This window comes from Larus michahellis, chromosome 1 (genome assembly GCF_964199755.1).
Source record: "Larus michahellis chromosome 1, bLarMic1.1, whole genome shotgun sequence".
NCBI classification, from domain to species: Eukaryota; Metazoa; Chordata; class Aves; order Charadriiformes; family Laridae; genus Larus; species Larus michahellis.
Window position 1 is genome coordinate 104,789,786 of NC_133896.1, and position 19,243 is coordinate 104,809,028.

At 37.5% G+C, this 19,243-nt stretch overlaps 1 long non-coding RNA gene across 1 annotated transcript in view; it reads left to right on the forward strand.

Moving 5' to 3' along the window:
* Window positions 1-19,243, forward strand: part of LOC141737852 (uncharacterized) — a 106,155-nt gene that overhangs the window by 67,315 nt on the left and 19,597 nt on the right. The gene's annotated exons all lie outside the window — the stretch shown is intronic.

The following is a 19,243-nucleotide window of genomic DNA, read 5'->3' on the forward strand; positions in this document are numbered from 1 at the left end:
GTTGTCTTACAACCCTAAAGAAAACATGTCCCAGGAGGAAACCTGTGATGTTATTCTAGTCTACAATAATTAAATACTCAAATTCCCTACTCTTCATAAAAAGAATGTGCTAATAAGACTCCAATGGGCGAGAGTCCTCTGTTGAAGTGTGAAAATCCTTCCTGTAAATGGTCCTTCTGCTCATATTTCACCTTTTCTTTGGACATGTTTCAGTTTGTTGGAATTGGAAATATTTAAATCGAGTAGAAATAGGGAGAAAAAAAATGCATGTATTTATTTACTTTAGTGACCAGAAATATTTTTCCCTCTACATATTTATACCTAAATAACAAAACCTTTCGCAGGTTCCCCTTTAAGGTAGGGAAATTTACCTTTCTTTAACAGTTCAATGAACAGATGCAGAATTAAAATTTACGTTAAACGTCTGTGATTTCCTGTCGGTTTGTTTAAAGATGCTAGCTGTTATATGAATGAAAACAGTGCAAGTCTCTCCTTAGACTTTAACGGGAGTAAATCAGCCAGGGCACACATCTGATTTCAAGACGATCTTGCAGAATACCCCAGTGAGGACAGTGTCCACATTCCCAGCAACTCTTTGCTCTATTCAGAAGCCCAAAGAGGGATGACTGGAGCCCTGTGTGATTCATTATGCTTTTGAATAAGATGAAATATAGCATATACTTTATCAAAATTATTTGAACTTCTAATGTCTTAATACAGTAATATACTCAACATTTGTAAGAGATTTTTTTTCACGTTCCAAAAGAAAGTCAGGAGTACATTCCTTCTGCTCTGATCTGTTTTCATTAAAATGTATTAAAGTATATAAAAATCTGTTATAGGGAGGAGTTACTACCTTAATCTGTATTTGGCTAATTAAGGATTACCCCAAAGCTTGTCAGAGCGTTATTCCTAATCTAGCCAAGTATAAATGTTTAAAATTATTGGCCTGCATTATGAGTTTTGTGATATTCCACTGTGCTAAGTCACACTTTCACTAAATATTCCCCCTGTATTCAGTGTAGACAAGGTTGCTTCAGCATCAAGTTAATATGTTCCCACTCCCTGCTTTCTTAGGTATTTGCTTCTTGTGGTATTTTGGGGTTTTTTTATGATTTATTCTTATTTATTTTAACATCATGAAGTGATCAACACTGATTTTGCTGTCAGAAGATTCCATTTGTGTATGAATTCTTTTCTTTCATTTCATAAATTTGATTTATGACTTGCCTTTGAACCTATCCATTTGATCTTGTACTGTGAATTTGAGATAGAGCTGTACTAATTTGTCTTCTTTTGCTACATAAAGTTTTCTCCTCTGTGCTTCCCTTTCCTTCATTGTGAAATGCATAGCAGACTAAGACTGACTGTCCACTCCACCAACTGATGACACTAATGAATAGATCTAATGTCTGTGTGCAATAAAACTCTTCATTGTAATGGACATACTGGATTAAAACTTACAAGTAATTCCTAAATGGGAAGAACTATAAAGACACTTTTAATAAGCCCTGTGCTTGCTGAGGACAGCATTTGCCAATTTTTCTTGGCTGGAAAAAACTCCCAACATTTCTCAGAAGGATCATGAAAACAAATTTACCCTAAAATCTGTGAATAAATGTTTTTCTTTTAATATCTTTAATGTCAAAATGCACTCAGACTGTTTGAAAAGAGTTAAAAATTTGGTCACCCTAGAGTTTTTTCTTAAATAATTGGGAAAATCAGTTACTAAAAAACAATGAATACGAAAATCACCTGTTTTGCATAGTCCTACTTACTGTATCAGAATGTTAATGTAGTCAAAAGGAGAGAGGTGATTAGTTCCATTAAAAAGAAACCTGAATCTCTAGACTGTGATTTAAAATACTGTTTATATCCTTACGATTGGCTGTAGAGGCAAAGTTACCTTTTAAATGCAAATTCTTTCAAGACTATGTTCCATTGAGTTAATCTCTATCTTCAGCAATCCTAATCAAATTTATTGCATGATTTATTTTTTGATTACTTATTTGTATAGGCTTATTATGAGGCTTGTTACTGAGATAATAAGAAGATACTAAGTTTAGTCATAGTCATACATGAGAGATGGACTGTAAGGTATCCCAGCCCAGAGCTAGCTAGGTTCATAGTAGCTTCAATTCTTTTAATTCGGCAAGGTTTTGGAGAAATGCTTTTGGAGCAATGTAGGTTTTAGCATTAATGAAATTAAAATAAATTTTTTAAAAAGTGCATTGAGATACCCTTACCCTTAACTTGTCCCAGGAAAGATCTTTGCTCAGGTGTTGACTCAGGAAGTTGTATTACAGTTTGGCTTGTGGACTTAAAGTAATCATCAGATATATGCTGGGGGTGGAGGTAGTAAAGGATTGCCAAGAAAAAGATGAGCAATGAAAAGTAGAAAACAGTGAGACAACAATATGAAGGGAAGTAGAAACTTTCCAGGACAGAACGCAAGAGGAAAAAGATTAAAGAGAAAGAAATTAGCTTTTCTATCATTTAAAGATTTTGTGGGAGAAAAAAGGTCAATGTAACTGAAAGGTATTGTAATTGAAAGGGCTTTCTTATCAGGATGTTCATGAGCAATTCCATAATCCTGGAAACAAATCTTTCCAGATGACTCTGAACACCTTGCCACAGTTCTCCTTCAGGTAAAAATCCTCTTTAGTAGCAAGTAGCAGACCATAACAGGGTCTGAAAGCAGGATACAGCGGCAAGCAGTTTGTTGTTTGTGCTCCCTCCCTGTCCCAGCTTTCAATGTTCCAACAGCTTCTACACCTGATAAAGAATTAGTGGTATTTACTAAAAGTTTTTCAAATTATTAAAACTATACAATAATCTGAAAAAGAAAAGCAAAACAAACAAAATGAAGAACAGATAAGAAACATTGTTTCATTCATCTAAAAATTAGATATAATTATTTATATTTTATAACTTTAGTCTCTGCTAAGAAACATTTTATAGAAACAGAAGTCCTTGATAGAGCTTTGTGTGGTAAGCAGATATGCAATTAAGGGAAAATAGTTTGTTATCATAACAACTTCTTATCGACCTTTTTATTGAATATAAGAATCTTAGAAGTCCTGTATATTTTAATGGTATTTTACAGAGTTATAAAGTGGACAGAGGAAGCGATACATAAAACCACTTTTCATATTTAGTTGGAAATACTACACACTCAGTTTCTGAAAAGCAGTTTTCATCTTATTTTGCCCCTTTTGAAATTAGCAAATATAAAAAAATGAAAAGGTATTTATTTACAAGTTTCCTACTCTGTTCCAGATTCCTCCCTCACTGCATGCAGACAATTAGCAGATTTTCCTGCTACTGGTTAAAAACCGTATTGTGAAGGTCTCAGGCTTCTTGGTGAATTCTTGTTGTGCCCTAACAGGGCTGAAGGGGGGCCTGTTAATACAGTTACAGCCATGGCTGGAAGAGGTAGTAGAGTGCAATAACGGATCCAAAGTAGAGTAGGAAAACTCCTCACAGCGGTTTGTCTTTAAAACCATGCTGAGGTCATTCTTCAACAGTCTTGCCAGAACGACGCTGTGTACATCTGTTAATGTGCACCCCTCATAATCATGTTAATGCAAAACCCTGTACTTGAAAGGCATGAAAATCTCTGGTTCTGTATTCAATAGCCAAGCACTGTTGTCCAATCACTGCTGAAGAACAAACATTTTAAATAGTCAAATGGTCTTTCAATGGCTGACTTCTACTAAAGAGTTCAGCACATCATGACAGCCTTCTCTGAAGCACAGCAAAGTGTGTGATTTTGGTCCCAGGTACCACACATTAGAAAAGCATTACGAACAGGGACTGTTTAATTGTGTTAGGTCTTGTCTAGGTCTAACACAGACATGTTTACCATGTGTTTAGCTGAAATAACTGTACTAGGTTTTTCAGTTGCACCAGCGAAGCCTTGGGGGAGCAGAAAGGCTTGTGCATGTTTGGACAGAATTTTCCGCAAGGTAAGGCAACAAGGCTGATGGGATCTGACAGTACCCAGTGGGGATGGGTTAAATTCACAGACAGAAGTAGAATTTGAAGTTTAGTCACAGCAGAAGCAAAGGCTCTTGTCTTAAATCGTCTATCTGTCTTTCACTGCGACAGGTCCCCAGAGATGCTTTCCTTCACCTTTGTTAATCGCATGCAAAGGATCAGAGTTAGACAAGCAGATAACTGATCTTTGTTGGCCACAAACTAATGCCTTCAAGGTCTGTGCTGCAGTTGCTTCTCCAGCAAATCTGTTAAGCTTATTCTCAGATTCCCTTTATTGGCATTTAGTTCATTGCTACTATCTGTTGGATTATCCATTATTTTTTTTCCAATTAAAGCAATCATTAACACTCTGTGTTGGGTTTGAAGGGCATTAGGATATTTTTGCAGCCTGAACATTTTAGACATCTGGACAATACTAACTGCAAACAGTCTGGGTGCAGATGGGAATTTCTTTTTCCTGTTTTAAATTTATCCTTTTTTAATTAGGTTCGCGTACGTTATGCACGTCTTGTAAATATTATAGAAAGGCTGCCAGTACTGCTGGATCAGTACCACAGTAAAGATGGGTTTAATGGCAAGGAGTATCTAACCTGCCAACCATCAACAAGGAAAAGAGATTCTGATCCTTCTTCAAGTGTTGGCTGCTCTCTCCTTGGGTCTGGCAGCCAGTCTGCCCAGAGCAGATTGCAGAGTTGTCTGAGAAAAAACATCAGGAGCTGATCGTGTTTCACCATTGTCTAAGCTTTTTCTTTCATCATTGATTATTATTAAGAAGAGGAAATAAGTAGGGTAGCACCTAAACTGGGAGAGAGGAAAGACTTGCAACAAAATGCAAGAAACTTTTTATTGAAATCGTCCGTTTTGTGAAGGGTGATGTTTTCCTGCTTAGTGTCTATACGTAATACTTGAATCTATTCTGCTGGGTTAAATATCTCAGGTCTAGTTTACCCTTCATGAACACATATTAGGATGGTGCAGGCACATGTATATGTACATGCATGCTGCAAGAATATTAGGTCAGTATATGAAAGAATCCAAATTGTCTGACAACACAGAATACAAACTTTGTGCTGGATCCTTAAGATTTTTTTTTTCTGTTGGACCAATTCTCTTTTCCTGTACTGTCTTTTCTTGGTGGCAGTGCTGTAAGATATGTTGAGCTTCTCCTTCCTTTAACTCACTTAAACTCACTAGGGTATCTCCAAGGAAAACCTAATTTAAAGACCAATGTGGTCTTTAACTCATTAAGAAGAGAGTGGAGACCAGTGATGAGTGGCGCTTCTCAGGGCTAGCTACTGGCACTGGTTTAGCTGGGACTGGTGCTTTTTAATATCTTTGTTGGCAACATGGACAGTGAGATTGGATGCACCCTCAGCAAGTTTGCTGACGACACCGAGCTGTGTGGAGCGGTTGCAGAGGGACCTGGACAGGCTTTAGAGATGGGTCTGTGCAAACCTCTTGGATTTTGGTGTTCTGTCACTGTGGAGAAAGCTGCTATTCTCGCTGACAAATCTTCTGTAGTCATAACAGCAGTTGTCTCTCCTTGACTCTTGTTTCAGAAAATGATTTAAGAAAGCATTTAAGAGCCTTAATGAGGACAATAACTGATCCCAATGGTACTGGTACTCAAATCTTTTTTTTAATACGTTGCTGAATCAGGTTCTCAGGTCTTATGTCTAACCACAGTGGCAGAACCACACTTTTCCTGCTGCTAACCGCTTCCCCCCACCAAAGAGATTTCAATTGGGAACAATTAATGCTTTCCCAGTAACTTAGAGGGTACTCCAGTTGAACATTTCTGTGCTTACTAAATATGCTAGTCAGTTGTTAAGAAGAGTAATGAATCCTTAAGTGTACATAAGAATGATTTATGGCATAATGTGAATTTACAGCCCATTACGGGAAATAATTACATTCTACTAATTACAAAATTTAATAGTCACTCTGGCCTGGGAAACAGCAGTATGAGCAAGCAGATTTGCAGCCATGCACTCAGAAGTGTGAACTACACGAGAAGCAGTTAGCTGAAAATCAGTTTGCCATTTAACCCCAGCTCAGTTCAGAGATCTAATTTATGACAAAGTTATTACTGAATTAGTTTTTTCCACGGCCAACTTTTCTGAAAACTTGGAGGAAATGGGATCATTAAAGAGACCGACGAGAAGTATATTTAGAAACTTGCTTTCCAGGAGGAAAAACAAGACTTTTACCCATAGCGTGGGTGGTTTGTGTAACTGGTACGTAATAATATACATCATCCTATGGGGTGCAGAAGCACTCTTTTGTCACACACTGTTGCTCACACTGGGTGAGCAGTGTAGGACTTCTTTCCTTTGAACTGTATAAATGATTAGTAACTGTCAGAATCAGTTTTGTAAATGTGGAGAATAAAGCCCAACATATCTGCTCTGACATTTTCAGCTGAAAAGTAGACAGCCTTTATTTTACTCTTTGATACGTGATTCACCTGTCAGGCACTTGACAAGGCTGCACACAGCGGTGTGGTCTGCAGTGCCTACATGTGAGATATGGAACCTAGGAGACAGATTTTATACTAGGATCTGTTTAATAAAACAGAAAAATTGACAAGGACAATTTTTGTTTGATAGAATAACATCTAATAGGAAGTGGAGTATGTTAATTGAAATAAAGAATTTGATCCAGCTTGCATTATATTTAGGGAACTGAATGTGATGCAAAAAGAAAAGCCACCAATTATGTGGAGTGTTCTGTTTAACTTTCATAGTGACTCTTGTAGTTTTTAAGAATAGCTGCTTGACAGATTATTTGTTCTGTGTTGGACTCGGGAAAGTAAAACCATCTTTCACTGACCAAAAAAGTTTGAACTTAACAAGACTCAGATGGCAAGAGCAGATTGTAAGCAAATTGTCAGTCAGCGGGCATATAATGGAAATGTGTGGCAAAACTGTTATTTTTGGATGTATGCATGTTCCAGAAGAGAAGATGTTAAATAATAATACTGTCCAGAGCTAATGAATTTTCTTGGAGAATGAGATGACTTCAAGAGCACAATCAGTTAAACAAGGACTCATTTAAATATGACAGCAGCTTTTGTTTCTGTAACTTTACAGATTAGATCTCTTTGATCAAGGTTTTTGGAATAAAACTTTAAATAGGAAGATTGTTACGCTATTAGGTAGCCTTGCCACTGACTTTGTCTCAAAACTGAAAAATATCTTTTACTACAACTCCAGCGAAAGCTGCTTACCTTAATGATTGATGCACACAGTTAACAGTTGCTAAATGATACAGTGAAGGACCATTCAAATGAGTAAACTGATGTATGAGCATTGGCCTGAAATTTATGACTGACAGAAAATGGACTGACCAGACTCCAAGACAGCCAGCATTTAAGTTCACAATTTACCTGTAATTACCCCGCAGGATGCTGTTAATGTTAGGCAACAGTCTTTCCACTCCTGTTCTGTAGCCTTGGTACTCTTGGGTATATTTGGGCATGTTCGCATCCTGCACTATTAGAACTGGAGAGATCACATGCCTTAAATATAATCTTGTTTTATTGTGTAGGTGGTGGGAGCTTCTCCTTAGGGCTTTGAACTTGATATACACTTTAGGTTTACCTAGATTTTTACAGATTAGCAAATATGAAAAAACCTAGGAAACCTCTGTGTGAGTTATGAAACCAATGTGCCCAGAAGTGAGCAGTATAAAAAGGTGTCATACTTCAGAAAACTTAGTCAGGTTACTGCAGCCTGTCTTCCCAATGGCACTGCTGAATAAAGACTACAGAAGTAATCTTCACTTTGGCATGCCAAACTTTTGAGTGCTTGATATTGAACTCTTTGTATTCCTTTTAGTGCTGTGGTAATAAACTCTACGTTCTATTTTTGGCAGATTGCACAATGCCTATTACGTTTGACCATACCCACAACCACACTTTTGGAAGACAGGTGTTTGCAGCTAGCTTGTTTGCAAACAGTACGAGTTGATAGGATGCTAACATTCAGTAATTCAGCAGCGTACACACATTATTATTAATCAAATATTAATTAGTTGCACTTATGAGAATTCCTCTTATCTTTATATGATCTTATTCCTAAACCTCTACTGCAAACGTAATCATATCCACAGATCTTGAAGTACTATCATCATATTTGCTACCAGCACGCACTTCTACTCAAGAATTATTTGACATTAATCCCATATGTAAAATTCCGTTTTTGTGGTGAGACTCAGAGCTATAGTATCTGAAGCTCCTTGCATACGCATATTTGTGCATGCATGTACACAGCACAAACAGACCCACCCAAGATATGTATACATTTATTTGGGATTGTAGAGTTAAATTAATTTGTGCCACTAGCTGGTGTAGAGATCTCATTTTTCATTTAGCATTTATTAGAATGCATTAGGGTTTAGTGGTGTAAGTCAGTCATCAGTATTGAAATTTATTGTAAATTTGTAACTGATTGCAGATGATCTCTTTACACTTTCAAAGATAATGGCTCCTGAAAAAAAAAAGAGGTCCTTACATAGCCTTTAACTTTAAGTAACCAAGGTAAAAATGGAGTGTTGCTGGCGTAAAGGAGGACGTATAATTGACCAAGAGAGGGATTGTGGAGGGGCTTGAATTTAAGCTTCTCTTTTATTACCCATAAAGTTGTTTACCCCAAGAACCATCCTGTAACCTCTCCTTATTTATTAAACAGTAAATTGTATATCTGAAAATATACTATCTGCACAACTCAGCAGATTTTCTTTTACCCTTTCCTGAGGTCACAAACTCAACCAAACTGAACATTCAGTAGACCTGAGGAAATTCATTCTCGGTGCTCATTCAACCTTACTTTAAGAACGGAAGTGAAATTATTAGCTAGTTTCATATATACTGCCAGGCAAGCAGCAGATGGTCAGTATAACTGCACTATACTGCTAAATAAAACAGGTCCAAGGACTGTTTTCTTTCGGCTAGATTGATCCTGTCAAAATAACTGCAGATCACCTGACACCCCTGTCCCCCATGCATTCTGTTACGTCCCTAAGATAGTATTTGTAGGGGGGGGCATTTCTTTTCAGTTCAGAGCGATGTTTTCATAGAATGAAACTGAGGGTAGGCACTGCGCACCCCTGAGACACTCTCTCTGTGCGTTCATGTGTGTGTAGGGAACCAGCTTCCCTCACTGTGCCACAAGAATTTGGGCAATTTATACCATCAGTTTCTGTAGGCAGTGTATGCACAAATGATGAGTGCAAAGCTTTTTAAAATCTACTAACGCACACAGTAGCTAACTATGAAAAATGAGCTACTAGGCTAAACTTTGACATGCTCATCACCACCTGATGAAATGCCTGATGGGGCTTTATACCAGCCAAGCGGTTGTCAATCAAATGGTGATGGGTCAGTCTCCTTTGCCTCTTAGAATGGGCTGATCCTCTTGTGTTGCTGAGTTAGCATCTTCTGAGTCTCTGCTGTTTTTTCTTATAGTTCTATATGTTTTCATGTAAGTATTTTTCCTCTTGAATTCTTGAACTGTTCATTGCTCTTGTCTCAAAAATTAGGTGACTTCTTTGTGGTTTTACGTGTTTTGTCTTGCATAGCCTTACCATATGTACTTTCATACACCTTAATATTAGTTTTCTCAGTAAGACTGTGCAGCTCCCTTGCATGGCAGTAGTCCTTGGATCACAAACCCTGAACCACTGACTGAAGCTTACAGAGATGAAGGTAGAAAGTGCATTGGGATACTGTTGAAAAACAGCACAGGGTAAAAGGAGTCTTATCTCTGCGACGGGAATCATCCCTAGTGTGTGCTGCTCCTCAAACCAGACCAGTGTGTCGTCTGAGCAAGTGCATAACACCAGCATCAGTATGGATGATCAGCTGCTGAAGTGTTGGAGAATATCCTTGGCACACTTTTCCTTAGAAGTACAGAAAAGGCTGCCAAGGCAGGGCTTCCTTTGAATAGGCCGCCTAGAGACTAGAGACTTCTGGATCTAGTCTTCTGGCTTCCTGAGATCTCCTATGCATTTCTTTGGTCAGCATAAGCTTTGAATCAGCCGGTGATTTCCTTGAACTAGGAGAGGAAATCTTATGGAAAGCACCTGAAGGTCAGTGTATTGCAGGCATTTAAGACAGTTCTGTTTTGAAAAAGCCAGCTGTTTCTCTTGTAAATTGAAGTCTTTATTCTCCAGGATGAAGTACTGAATTGTAATTCCATACTGCAACATTTGCCCTTTAACCTGTTAAAAAGAAGAGTCTTTATTTTACATTGAGACTGAATGATACTTACTTATATTTGGGAAATGTTAACTTGTGTGTTAAAACTGTAATTGGATTATTACTTCATAACATTTTCATGTTCTTCCTCTTGTCAGCTAAATCACTCATGTGCCCAACCATTTTAACTATCCTTTCGCCTTTCTCAGATACCTTACTCTTGCAACTTGAAATGTATGTATCCAAGCTATCGATTGTCTCAAAAATCCATTATTACTAGGTAGATCTCAACAGCATTACAGCTGAAGTTGACAAGTGGATGACGGATTGGTCTCATTAAACACTGATCTTTTAAATGGTATCACAAACCTTCAGTGATTAAAATTAGGATTCAAAGTTGGAAGAATGGAAGACTGGAAAGATTAAAGCTTTCCATGGCCCAGAACTGTATCCCAGGTAAGAACTAAATCGGGAATTATTACCTAATATGTATGAAGGTTTTGGGGCTCTTTGCTTTTGACTGCTCTGGTAAGGGAAAGCCTCCGAACACTTCACTGTTCTATAAAGCTTGTGTTTCACATATAGCAGCATAGAAGATACTTCTAGTCAGGTTAAAACTTGCAAGGGCAAATTAACCAAGTTTCCTACTGCTGTGTATTAATTGCCCTAAATTCTCTTACAAGTTGGGAATTTTCATGTTACATTGGAGTTTTAGTGTAAACATATTCTAAATATATAGAGAGAACCTTCTTTAGTGTGGGTCGTGAAACTTAAATCATTATTTTTATAGAAAAGAAAAAAACATGGTTCTAACCCTGAATGTAGTTTTGAGGAATTGATTATTATTTTCCAAAATCTTTTTCACAATGCAAGGTGAGTTACAAGTCGTATCCTTATGAATCTGCCCAAACATGCATAATGCCTTGACAGACCCTGGTAGCTCATGGGAGATGAAAACTGACTGGAGATCTCGACTCCCTGGGGAGAGTTTGTACATGAGGCACTTAAGCTATAACTCTGATGATGCATGGCAGTGCCAGGAATTGACTCATGCTAATGTCAAGTACCCTGGTTTTGACTGAAAAATGTCAGCATTACACCTGGCATCACGTTGCTTTTTTTTTTTTTTTTACAGCTGATAACCTGAGGGCTTTGAAAGGGCTTCATCATTCTAAATTTTGTTTTATTCTACTACTGTGATCTGATACCACTTCCTTGCATAGTATTGCTGCACTATTCTTGAGGCATTTTTCTAAACCACAGTAGCTGGACTGCAGACAGAGTAAGCTTTAATGAAAGTTTATTTTAGACATAATGCCAAAAGAAGATAAGAAAAAATGCATTTTTCTCTCAGTCTTTTAAAGGAAATCCACTAACCGGCCTTTTTTCCTTCCTGATTTACTGCTAAGTTTAGATCTCTGTAAATTATTATAGTCCAGTTCTGTTTCAAAAAACAGACACTTGCTGCCACTTGCTAGCTGAAGGGGCAAATAAGGCTACTGATGTGGAACCAGAGAGTCTGTGTGCTCTGTGTGGTATGAACTAAACATTTGCAGTGACACATGCCATGGTCCAGGGTAGAAAAAGACCCTGTAAATGATCCGGTGCTGCCAAGGCGGGTGACGTTTCAGGGAATGGATGACCATCTGCACACAGACAACTTTCTGTGCTTGGAGAACACCTGGGTCAAGGTGGAGTATAATCAAGCCACACTCAGTAGCTTAAATTGTTCAAGGATTTTCAGATTCAATCACTGGCTGAAGTTTTCCCCGGTGTGGGTATAAACGCATCCTGACATTCTGGCTAATGGAGGGATTGACAGCTCTGTGTTTAGAATCCAGTAAAATCTCTCTCTTTATCCTCCTGAATACACCTTGTGAAAGATTCTTCATCTGTGCACCATTACCTGCCAGGCAAGATACTATGACATTCCCTCTTTTTCCCTTGAGATATGTTTTCCTCTTAAAAGGACATGGGGGAAGGGTTTTCAGAGCTGTGCCTAAAATGCCACACTTCATAAAGGCATTATGCTTTGATAATCTTTTTCCCAGCACCTTTTTCAACTGAATGGTGCATCAGGCTCCTGTCAGAAAGCCCCTCTTCATCACAAGCGTGCCGTCCCTCAGCAGGCAGTCCAGCCGTGACATGGAGGAAATAACAGCTTGCCACCTATTCAGAGGTAGAGTCACCTTGGAGGATCTGTGCTACCTTTATTTTTCTCCCTTGAAAATACTGTCCTAGTGTATATAAGCCTATTATGTATTTTCTTCTTTTCTGAATGACTAGCAAGTTACAATTTGGTTTCGCTTACATTGCTGTCAAAAATGGAGATACTTTGGATGCAAATCTTAACCTTAAACTGACTTGAAACAAGATGAAACAGTACAAAAGAGGATCAGCAAGCAAATAGAAAAAAAGTAGTTTGTTTTTTCTGTAAAGGTGACTGTCCTATAGCTGCACATGATAAAGTATGTATGTATTTATTCAGAGTAGTTATATCTTAGTAAATGCTAACTTACATTATATTAAGTAGATTATTCCTTTCTACTTGTGATTTGTATCAAAATTTATCTGAAACTTTGACTTTAATCAGGAAAGCCTAAAATAAAATTTTGAATTCGCAATTCACGCTTACAATTTAATAAGTGTCTGATCTTTTTGTAGTCATCATATTGCTGGAAAGAAAAAAAAAAGAATGCTTGTTCTAAAAAAGGGAATTGCTGGTTTTAATTAGTGAGCTGGCTTTCTGGGCTCCAAATTTTCCTGGATTATGGGACTACTACTTCTCACTCCTTTTTTCAGCCATACCATATGAGGAAAACAGTTTTCCCAATTTTTCAATTCCTCAAACAATTCTCTACTTCAAATTAGTCTCTGAACTGGAATACTCTGATGAACCGACATGGAAAAAAAAAAAATCTCCTTTTAAAGCAATTCTGCCTTCAAAGAGGTCGTGACTTTAAAAAGATAGTTTAACTGTTTAAACTACCTACTCATATTAGAAATCACTGTTTCTAGTACTTTACTGGTTCAAAAGTTTTTAAAGGTCAACAGATACTACCTGAATTATTTTAATTAAATTTTAGAAAGTATAATGAGTAATAGGTAAGGTAGCAAAGGATTTATTATTTTTTAAATCATGCTGATATATTTATCTGAAGTAAAAGAAATCACTTTGTTTAAATGAAAATCAGTTGAAATATTAAATAATTATTTTTATATTAAAACTAAATGTTACCTTAACAAAGCTTTCTTCAGAATAGATCCCACATTGCAGATTGCATATCAATAGTGTACCTTTACATGTGTACTGTCTTCCAGAAACTTCATTATTTTCAGCCCAGAGACATCCACTTTTGAAGAATTTGTAAAAATGCCTTCCCCATGAAAAGAAATTAGTTCATTTAAAACAAAAACAAAACCAAAAAAACACCAAATTTAAACAGAAGCCTACTACTCTGTTTAAATTTAGTCTACATGGAGATCAAGGTACACAAACGCTACCTGAGAGCTGCTGAAGCTTTTACTCTAAATTCAGATGATCATTAACACAGCAGTAATAATAATAATAAGGGATTTGCATTGTATAACAAAGTAGTCGTATTTTGCAGTGCAACAGTATCGTAGCCTCGGTAGTCAATGATTGCTATGGTTACCCAGAATGGTAAGCGCCGTATGTACGCTGGAGAGGTTATGACAATAAAGCAAGAGTCATAGGAATTAGTGAGCTCTTCATTATTATCATTGTAATGGCTCCCCAGTGGGCAATGTGCACTAGGAAAAAACTCAAACACGCTGAAAAGTAGCTAGTATGAACACACTGCTACCTTTCCCCCAAGGTTAATAATTCATCTATATACAGATGAAGTACCAGAAGGCCCTAATCTATGCTAAACTAAGCAATTTCACTTTATATCTTCTTTTCTTTCTGGAAAAGCCTCTTGATAAAAACATACTGGCTAAACTGCAGGCTCCATTCTTTTCTCACTTGATTCACTGTGGTGAGACAGCAAAGAAGGAAAAATCCTGGAGGAACTCCTTGAAGGAGAAAAGTATTTAAAGTGAAAGTGACTGTTGGAGAAGCAAAGTTTACCAAAAAAAAAGAACCATCTTTCTTTGCCACCACTGACCACACCACTTTTTCTGTTTGCAAGAACAGTGTAGGACCTTTCTGAGCTCTTCCGAAAGCGTAATGGTACAACTCTTTTTGTAACTAAGGTCAAGTCAAAAGAGGTCACAGATGTGCTAAGAAAACTCACTTGCATAAATTCTGCAGCTTTTATCTAGTGACATCCCTTTCGGCATTTTAGCCTCATTGTCCCCGAGACCTGCAGGACACAGGACCATGAGAAGCTCAAAATAAATGGAATAATTCAATACCCTCAACCTTAAATATTCATAGATTATGACTTGTCTCCCTCCCCCTATGCTCTCTGCGTACTGCAAATTAATTTTTTTGTTTTTAATGTAGTGATTTTTTTTTTTATTTTATTCTAGCTAAACGGGTGGATACCCATATTTGCTTTCACAGCAATGTGTTTGGGAAATGTTCTCGGTTCATTGATCTGGAAATATTTTTTTATTAAATAATGCCAACAGAGATCCTCACAAACATGTGAGATGCACTAAATTTCAGGAGACATAGAACAATCTAACAATGAGACTTTGCCACATCATTCCTGGTGTGACTTCTACACATCCCCTACAATATCCTGAAACACCAAAGCTTTTGCTTTGCTTTTATTTTTCCTTTTAATTTCTAAACATCAGGTCAAAAGATTCTTATGCTGAATTACGTTTGTCTTTTCTCATTTATGTTGCAAACGTGGGTTTGTGAGGTGAAATCAAAGCAGGAGCAGCCATGCCTTGTGGTAGCAGGATGTCAGGCCACAGTCGTGTGGCTGGTTGCCGTTCAGCCTTAGGAAGGAAGCTACTTTCTTAGAAGCTTAGAAGCTACTTTTACCAAGAAGTTTTAAAGCAGGAGGAAGATTTAGCCAGCTAAGCTCAGAAGGGCATGATAACAACAGAGCAGCTGGTGGTTATTAAAGGATTTGTAACAAGTTTAAGTAGCAGTACTAAAGGTGTTAAGCACAAATTCCTGTTTCTCCCTCATCCATTAGGTTTCCCTAGCCCCAGTAGCAAACAGGCAGTAGGTAGAGAATTATATCCTTGCAAAAAAAATCAGCCAAACCAATAAAAATATTCAGGATGAACCAGGGAAAAGAACAATCTCATTATCTATCAAAAACATTACTCCTCCAATAATGAATATTGCACAGATTTTTATCAGGCTCTTACTGATTTCAAGCATATTAGAAATGGAGCGCTTTTTTTTTTTTTTAAAGGAACTGTGAGTTTTAAAATTACCTAAATTTTGATTTAAAGCAATCCAAATGGAACAATTCATTTTCAAAGCTGAAGCAGGTTGGGCAGTATACTCAGACAGAACACACATTTCTTAGAGATAGAGCATAGTAAATCAACTAGTAAAACACACAGAAGAAGGTAGCATGTTGTTGAGAATCAAAGGATGTGGTTTGGAGTCTCCTATAAATCATAAGGACAGATACTTCAACTTCGTTAGTGCTGAAGTTATGGATTATAATACAATGCACCAACAGCGTAATAAAATCCCACTCAGAGAATGGCCTCTTTCAACCCCGATAACCAGAGCGATTCCGTTTTCATAAGCAGATGTTGGAAACTCTATAAAACATTTTGACCATATCTTACATGGAAGCAGCCAACATTTGCTGACACACGCAGTCATTCAAGATGACTTTCTCAGAAATTAATGTCAGAGTTACATTAACCAAATTATAAAAATCTTGAGACCAGAAATAAGCCATAGAAACAGGGATAGTGTAAATGTCTTTTAAACTGTTTTTCTTCAAAAATCAGTCTTTTCTTCTCAGAAATATGCTGCAGTTTATAAAGGTAATAAATTCAAGTCAAGGGACTGACTTAAATCTGCAATGTCCTTTCTTTGGCTATTACTAAAGCCTAAAATGCAATACTTTCTCCTTTTCTAGTTAGGCGTTGTCACTTACCTTACTTCATACCACTCATCATAGCTGCACTCATTCTGCAGTATAATCAGAAATACACACAACTTTTATGCCTAAGTTGGAAATCAGGGGCAATCACCTCTGTTCAGGTTCTGTTACAAATTCAAAACCAAAGAAAATTTACGATCTGCTGGGCAGAACTCAGCAGAGCTGCAGCTGAGCACTCCATCACCTCTGTTCATCTTAAAGAAATTTTAGGTCTTGAAGACTCCTCCTCCTCCTTCCTCACTGCAGGTCTCTTCTGAAGAACCAAGCTATTGCTTTCTCATTTCGGGGGCGTCTCTATTGCTAGTGATTCCTATTCAAATGTTTTTACTTTCCACAAGCTCATCTGTCTTCCCAGCCTTAATTTTTGACAAAATGTTAGGAAAAAGCATAGGGTTGTGGGTCTTTAATTTTTAGATCTTGTAATAGTGAGATACTTGTTGATATGTCCTAAAAAGCACCAAATGCAGTGCTCTGTGCAATGCTTCCTAAGAGGTTGGAAGTACGAGGAAAAGAGGTAGCCACGCAGCCTCCAAATGGAAACTCTGTGGAGTTCCATTCAGTTTCTCTTAAAACGTGTCTGTAGTAGCTGGGCTAATTACATTTTGCATATGAATCTGTCGAATTTCAGATTGAAAAAGCCTTCCGTGGAGTCCTACCAAAACAAACCTGCTGCTTGACTCTGTGGGAGACATGTGGCAAGACAAGGCTGTCTGCTAATGTTTAAAGCTCAGTGGTGAAGAGGAGGGCTTTCTTCAGACAGAATAAGAGGTTGTAAATAGAAAAATAGCACGCATTTAAAGAAGTATAATGAATGCAGGAAGAGATCCGTGACAATGAGATTTATTATGCTGTGGAGCAGTCTCCTGGGGCAAGACTTGAAATCCCCAATCTTTTAGCACAATTTGAGGCATAGTGAGCAAAAGAAGATATATTGCATGGGAAAACTCTTGCTCTGACAGGAAGATAAAACAGATGGACTGATAGATCTTTTACAACTGCAAATCTATGATTCTCTGGCTTGGAGGTCCCTGTTGCTTAATTAGTTCCATTAGTTTCAGCTGAACTGTTATGATGTGGTAGTTATTGTGCAAAGTAAAATCAATAGACGTGTGTCTGCACCGCACTGTAGCCTACACTGCATGCAGTATAGGATGGGGGAGGAATTCACTAACAATGTAAAATTTTCACATTACAAAAAAAGAGAAAAAGGTAAAACTGCTAAAATTTAAAAAGTAGCAAATTATCTCCTGGACAATAGGTTTACACTGTAGAACATAAACCCTTGCAGTTATGCAATTCACTATTACTGATCTCTGGTATCACTCCTTAGAGAGAAATGACAGTTACAATAATGGATATCATAAATAGGACACCAGTTGCTGACCACCAGTTTCTAGAGAGGAAAATGAGGCAAGTGTATAAGCAACTGCGATTTTAATACAGACTAAACTACTATGTAGTGTTTCTAATATATACAAATTAATGCATAGTTGTTGAACAAGTTTATTAGTATGGCAATTGTAGTACAGTAATCTAATGTGCAATGGTTCTGTTCAGTCCCTGTTTTAATTTCCAGTGGAGAACTTAAGGGGAACTTAACGATCATATGTCGTTGTCCTGAAATCTTTCTGGAACCCTGTGTTTCTGTTGAGTTCCAGTTCTCCTATTCAGCGAGCTTCAGCTCGTGCTGGTGAAGACAGCACTGTTTTCTACCTGGGCAATGAAGACAGGCACAAGCTGTCTCTTTCAGATTACGACTGGAAGACTGCCAACAGTAAAAGCTCCTTCCCCCTTCCCCCACCCCCCCTTTTTCTTTTTTTTTTTTTTTTAATTCATGTGCAAAAACCAAAATGATCTCAAGTGGTGGGAGCACAAGCATCTAACTCTGAGACTGCTAAATCAATAGGGCTTTGCATCAGGAAAGATGACAACTGGTGGCAACAGTCTCCATGTCTGCTCAGTAACTCACTTCTCAGTTGGGAAAACTAGTAGAGAGTGGGATAGTTTTAAAGCTATGAATATATCAGCAAACTGATAATAGGTAATTTCAACAAATAGTAAAGCAACATAGGGTAGTAAGTATTTACAGGTTTACTGTTCTTCATAAGCAGTGACTAAACAGAATTTTGCTAGCATTTTTCTACTTCCACAGGAAGGAAAAGAGAGAGAAATCAGAGTTTATCTCTAGTTTGGGCTGAGAGCTGGTTTCTAGTATTGTTTGCAGCACGTTTTTTTATGTAACTCTTTGTCAGCCTGTGCTTGGTCTGCTGGTAAAGGGAGTTTAATGGCTATTGGGGGGTAGTGGGCTTCCAGGACTCGTTGCTTGAGAAACACCTAGAGTGCTCACATTAGGAAACTTCTGAGTGTTGTACTCTGGTGATCACTATCAGGCTTAGTCACATCACTTAGACCTACATTCGGACCTGTGAATGTAACTCATCTGAGTTGCAGGTCATAGATTCTTATTGCACTAAAGAATTTGTTTATTGATGCTGATGTTTAAAAAAGTGGCTTAGACAAATGATGCATAAAGTAACATGAAAAATAAGAAACTAAGTTTTCCTCAGACTACCAGTTTTGCTGCTTTTTCTCTTAGAAGACTTTTATTTCATTTGCCCATTTGTAAACCAGGATAATGGTTGATTTATGTAAAGATTTGGATTTTCAGCCCTGCATTCCTATCACATTTAACCTGAGAATTCAAAATATTAAAGGATACAGATCTTTAATGAATGTAAGTGACTTTTCCTTATAACTTAATTGCTGGAATAATTTTGATGCTTCAAGGCAATGTTTGAGCAGCTGTGAAAAAAATTTGCATGCCCACAGAGTGCAATATTGTACACAGTACAGACATCTGCAGGGAAAGCCAGCCTGGCTGAATGTACTTACAGCTCTGCTCAATTAAATAAGGTGTGTATCTATTCTGCAAAAATGTGCTGTTCCACAAATAACTTAAACAGCTTTCCAAGATGGATGAGTATGTAAA